Here is a 6,789-nt window from a genome sequence, read left to right as displayed (position 1 = left end):
AAGAACACCAGAGGGGGAAGAATCTGCATTCACTGCAGATCACGACTGCTCCTTAAAGACACAGTTCACCCAAAAAACAATTCTGTCATTGTTTACTCATCTTCAAGATGTTGCAAACCTGTATGAGTTTCTTTCTTCTGCTGAACATGAACAATATTTTGAAGAATATTGATAAGCAAACAGTTGTCAGTCCCCATTGACTTCCATGGTATATGGAAAGAAAAATACTATGGAAGTCAATGTCTACTGTCAACTGTTTGCATATCAACATTCTTCTTTTATTATATAGCTTTTGGTGAACTTTGCCTTTAATATTGCTGAAAAACCCTGTAGCGTGTATTTCATCATCTCTCATGATCATTTTTCCTACAGTGATGTGACACGTGATGAAGATGAGCGGTCTGTGTCAGGTTGAATAGTTTATTAAGTGGTGTGACACTAACCAGCCCAAATAAACAAGTCTTGAGAGCTCATCTCTGCAAGGCGTTGCCATGGCAATGGCTCTTACATGCAAATGTGTTCCGATTAAAATAGTAAATAACAAAGAGCGTCTTCAGATTCATTAGGAGATCTATTTCGAGTTGAAAGTGAAGATAAAAGAGCACTCTTGTTTCTCTCTGCACAGGCATGAGGCTGATTTAGTGCTGCAGTCAATGACTCAATGCCTTCGCTTCTCAAGCCGCATATACGGTCAATATTCTGTCAATCAGAAGTATTTGTGCTCTACAGTACTTCTTTTAATCCAAACCCTGGAGAGAGAGGCATCAGTTACAAAGCTGTCTTCTCAAATGAGGTCAATTCACGTCTCATTTCAGTTTCTGGGTTAAATCAATATAAGCACACTGTTTATCTTACATTTGAGACTGTTAACAAGCTCCATAGCATCATATTTGAGTAGATTTATATTGCAATATAGCTTTATAGTGCCATTGCATTTATGTGTATTTCATCATTTCAGATTCTCAATGATCTAGTCTTGATCTGCTATTGAGATGGACCAATATTAATGATAGAAGCTCATTGTCATTATGGAGCGTGATCGGGCAATCACAGCACAGTGGAGGCATCTCCTGCTCTCTCGTGACTGATCACCTGAACGCAAGCAAAGAAGGAAAACGTAACTTCGTTTTGAAACTTTGTCCAGTGTTAGACAGTTACTTTAGAAATGGGTGATTTGTATTATTACTAAACACCAGACACATAAAATCAGTACCCCGTGACATGCATTAATTACAGATTAAAGTCCCTATGAATTATTTTGATACAATAGAAAGCATTAGGAATCAGTTTGTTGTAAGCCCCAATTAAACTTTACCGATACATTCTTGCATGGTAAAGAAGATCTGAGAATAATTTTCTATGCAAAGTATTTCAGCAATCACGTTGTGTTCCCAGTATTTTCTGTCGTTTGTTTAGAATCAGATATAATGATGCCAAATCACGAATGAATCACTGTTTAGAGTCGATTCTTTTCGGTCTGGCAGAATAGGTTCGTGATTCTGACTTTCGAAACTCAAGATTTTCAAAAAAAAAAAAAAAAATATATATATATACAAGCATACTGTGGAATCATGACTCTACAGGGAGGATTCAGGAGATCTGGTCTGATCAGTAACTAGGCTGGTGGACCTGTTAAAAGATGGTAAAGAAGACGAAACCACATTCTGTTCATCCAACATGGGGCTATTAATAACAACGGCTGGCTCCTTACTCGAATGCATATATGAGACAACTGTGGGCCATCGCATTGCATGGAACCCTCCATCTTTTTTTGGAATGATGAAGCACATGGAAAAAAAACCCTGTGTTGCAGCAAGTGGTTTTATTTCCTCTATAGTGTCTTTTTCTAGTAGCATTTAAATTTCCATGGAAAGAATTTTGTGTTTTCTGGGCTCATCGTAATGGTAGGATGAATTCCAGTGTTCAAGGGGGGCCGGCGATGAAACTGTAGAAACCTTGTAACCTTGTGAAATTGTTTTTAAAATCCATTGATTTGTCATTAAATGCCAATAATGAATTTGTGAAGTTAGCTGACCTTAGTGCGTCAATGCTGTTTGCAAGTGGATTTCTTGTCTTTGGGGGGGGGGGGGGGGGGGTTATCAGAGGCCACCGTCGTATGTCTCGAACAATGATATGATCTGGGTGGAGCCCCATATGGCCGGGATTGTTGAACCTTATATGATCTATTTGCTGTCAGGTCACGTACTGGAATTTGGTGGCGCGAGGAAAAAGTACTCTGGCGGAATGAATAGGATAGCGAATAACCAGGCACTTTAAATAAAGTGCGCTGTTTCTGTAACTGACATCGTGCTTCTGAAGCCATGAGCCTTCGGTCTAACACCTCCTGCTGGTCCAAATATTTGACCGAGAAAAGTTAATGCGAAGTGGCTCTGCAAAATTCAGATAAAGTCGTCCAAACTTGACGGCACGCCTGAACCAACAACCCATAACGTTACCACAAAGACCCACTATTAAACCCACCGATCGCAGAGCTAGATTAACCAGTTCTGTGGCTGTAGTGTCTGGTGAACTAAGTGAGGCAATAACTGCCAATAACAGTCCTCCCTAAACAGGCCGTTGAATTGCATATTTTGCCTATTAAGTTGTCCATCTGTCTATATTCCATATGTGGACATCTTGGATCCTGTCTCAATGCTTCATCATGTGGCACAATTAAAGATGCCACTGCAGGTTCTATTGGAGGCATCAGACCCAAACCGATTGGGCCCAGATCCTTGATTGCTGCTAACAGATGTGAAACCCGATGCAGTCTGGTTGAATGAGCAGATTTAAATGTTTGCGAGAATGCCTCCATAAAATCTGGAGATTGTGGAATCGCAAATACATTAGTGCGTGGCAAAGAACGGTAAAAAACTTGTATGCACAATTCCCATTACTGATTTGGGATCCATTCATAATTTTGCCAGAAGCGGTTTTTATTGATAGTTTTCACATGACGTCACACCCTTAGGAACGTCCACCTGGAGGGCAAAACGAAGCTTTGCTCCACTGACCACCAGTTATATTTACGCAGTTTGCATTAAGTAGTAATGTAGTAAAACACAGATATTAAAAGGCGAAATTCAGTAAACACCTTATTGGTGATGTATATTTTGTTGTCACGTGTTGGTTTCTGTTTATTTCCTGTTTGCCCACATTTGCTTTTATTCCGGTTCTTGTCATTAGTTAATCTTTGTTCATTTAGATCACCTGTCTTATATTAATTATCTCGTTTGCTCCTTTGTTCCATCTCCTTTATAAGTCCTCAGTTCTGCCCTTGTCTTTGTCTGAGTTTAATGTTGGAAATAGTGTGTTGATGTTTATTTAAAAACTCCTTTTCGTATACTCCTTTGTCTTGCGCCTACCTCTACAACCACATATGCGTGACATTTGTACAGGCAAGCAGATGAAGCCAGAATCTAAACAAAGTTTCATGTTAAGTGGTTTCCCATAGAAAACCTTCGAAGGAAAACACTGAACCTTTAAGTGGATTGTGTTCATATTCCGACCTCATCTGCTTGCCTGTGTAAACTACGCATCATTAATATCGAGATTACAGAATTTGATATTTTAATATTACTGTTTTAAATATATTAAGGCACTTTAACTGTTTTTACAACGTTTTGTCGCACTGTTTATGATTGAAATATTGCCTCGGGTGCTTAAAATGGATTGCAAATGGCCAAAACTTGCTCTTTTGAGAGGTGATCTAAATATTTGCAGCTGTGAAATAGATGGAAATTAACAGGCTTGTCCTGCAGTTCTATGGATGTTTTGCCCTCCAGGTCTTCAAGCCGGTCACATGACTGAAAGCTATGAATTGTGTTTACTAGATCGTCAGACATAAGTGATCCTTCACTCTATTCATCTGCATTAACATCACTGTCAGTCATTCCTGGTTCCTTATCTGAAACAGATTGTTCTTCCGAGAACAGCGAGTCTGTGGCTGCCATGGAGACACAATCAAGGTCATCCGGAAATATTGCAAGATCAGGCTGTGTGAGAGACGGAATACCAGTTTCAGCAATCTCAGAAGTTGGCTGGAGTTGCAGTTTTGCCAAAACTCCTGAATTTTCCCAATTCATCAACTCTACGAGCAAGTCCTTTTTAACCTTTCTATTGTTTCAGGAGAGGAGTGGAGGCCAAAGTCGAAGCTTGTCTTTTCATACTTCCCTCCGAGTTAATGCTTATCCCTGTGAGGCGAGCACGTCGCATTGCTAGGGGCATCGTGTTGCGATGGATGCATGGACCTTCCAGAGCTTCCCTAAAATGCCCGGTGCCCCTAGCAATGTGATGTTCATCATCAAGACACAAGGACGTGTTTATAGACAGACATGTCATTAAGGTCATGACAGCTTTTATATTAGGTTCTCGACAAGGAGGAGGACAGGAAGATATTCCACTCAGTTATGCCCTCTGGCAGTTCTCGAGACCACTAAACATAATGAGTTTTGGAGTAAATCCGTGGTACCTAATAACGGAAATCATTCAATAGCACCATGACAAGTGTCCTGAAAATACGAACCACCTCTTATTAGTTAATTAGGGTTAGAGGAGGGTTAGTTTTAACTGCTGGTAGGTCATCCTGAGCAAGTAGCAGCATTAACCTCATTAACCTGTACATGTCAGTTTTCTCTCTTGGGCTGTTTAATAACTGCAAAAGCTGCCAAGACTGATCCGCTTACTGCCACAAAAACAGATCAGTGCCAAAGGCTGTTTATTTATAAAATCTGATCATTTATTTATTTATTCTCAAAGCCATCATGTCACTCAGGAGTCCCTTTGCTCATCCTCTACTTATGGATTGATATGGATTTAATGTAAACATAGATGTTGTTACTAACGTGGATTAAACCCATTTTTGAGCATTTACTGTTGAGATATAGAGTATTAAACCAGAGTGCTGTTATAATCAATCCCTGGCGTGATTCTCATGACTATTTTGAGAAATGTAGCACTCTAGATTCGCAGCGGGTGAGATCGAGACGAGCCGATCAAAACCTCCAGCTGACAGCAGAACCAATCTGTGTTAAAACTAATCAGAAGCTTTCATACGAGCATCTGAATGCTGATCTGAAGGATGCAGACGGGCACTTTACCTTCAATGAGCTGTTGAATTATTGCACTGCAGGCCTGCTCAAAATCATTCAGGACCCTCATTTAAAGCATAAAACGAGTGGAAGAGACTCTAAAGCAGGAGTATGTTGAAAACATGTTGAGTATGTTCTTGATTTCTTTCCTTACAGTGACTGAGGAGGAATCAGCTGAACACTGCAGCTCTGTCTGTCTGTCTCAATGGGCTTTACTGATGGGACACATTTCGGTATATCAATATATTGAACAATTTCTGGTCATTAGATATGAGAAAAAACTGAAAAAAAGAGAAAATAAGGATTATAATAAGGCAATGATTCTGAAAAGTACACAAAACAGACAAGTATAAGCAACTGAACTAGACAATAACAAAACTGAACTGTACCTAAACTCAATATAAAATCTGATCATTCATTTTCATATAATTTAGGTTCAACGTAAACAATTTGCTATATGTGACAAGATCTGAAACAAGACCCTGATCAATAATATTGTTCTGTTTGCCGTACATTCATTTATATCACTTTATAAATGTTGTGTCTCAGCTGTTCTGTCATCCATTTGAGTGAATTCACTTCCAGCGCCAATGTTATTACGAAGATACAGATCACTACTAATGAGGAAATAAACTGATTGATTTCATCAGGGTTCAGTGAGTTTTAAACAAATAGCAATACAATGATAGCATTTACTGTTTACATGCTTCTGAAACCATTGATATGATTTCACATGAATCCTGTACACTTTTAAACACTGAGGGCTTTTAATTCATGTGTTGTGTTGGTATTTCTGGCTGTTTTTCTGTAGTTTTGGCAATTGCACCAAAACTAATTTCCCATTTGCTACCATCTTTGAACACAAAGTTCTACTAACATTTTAAATGACTCACAGGAGAGTCAAACCATCCCAGATCAGGTCCATCTGACCTGGCATGCGCCCACATTTATGAGAGGAATATATTTCATGAAGAAATCTCAGAAGAACATCGTCACTGCTCTCTCTCTCTCTCTCTCTCTCTCTCTCTCAGTGCATCACTGCTCTCTCTCTCTCTCTCTCTCTCTCTCTCTCTCTCTCAGTGCATCACTGCTCTCTCTCTCTCTCTCTCTCAGTGCATCACTGCTCTCTCTCTCTCTCTCTCTCAGTGCATCACTGCTCTCTCTCTCTCTCTCTCTCTCTCTCTCAGTGCATCACTGCTCTGGTTGCCTGGATACGGGATGCTGTGTTTCCTCGTGCTGCTGATGCTGCGGTGGCTCATTTCCTCAGAGTCGCTTGAGCAGGTGGACACGCATGAAGTTATTAACGGTGAGTTTCCATGTTACTTTGAAATTTTACTGTAATCTGAAATTATTAATTGGAGGCATATGAAACCAACTTTAATTATGTAACTAAATATGACCTTGTGTAAGTGATTGAGAGATGCTGTTGTTTGATGTTGCACGTGTCACAACATCAGAGAACTTCTGTGTGAGATCTCACAGAACCGTTTACATGAGCACTGAAGAGTGTTGTGTTTTATATGAACGTTCTGGTGTCAATGATTCGTTTTGACCCATAATGTGTAAAAATAATAAAAATTCATGTTTATAGTACTGCACTTTTAACACATTCAGGAGAATGTAGATGCAGAAGTATAACGTTTATGTTTTGTTAAATCACTTAAGTTAATTCTTGTGCACAAATATTTATTTTTTGAGC

Source organism: Barbus barbus (assembly GCF_936440315.1).
Source record: "Barbus barbus genome assembly, chromosome: 25".
Lineage (NCBI taxonomy): Eukaryota > Metazoa > Chordata > Actinopteri > Cypriniformes > Cyprinidae > Barbus > Barbus barbus.
This window is presented reverse-complemented; position numbering follows the sequence as displayed.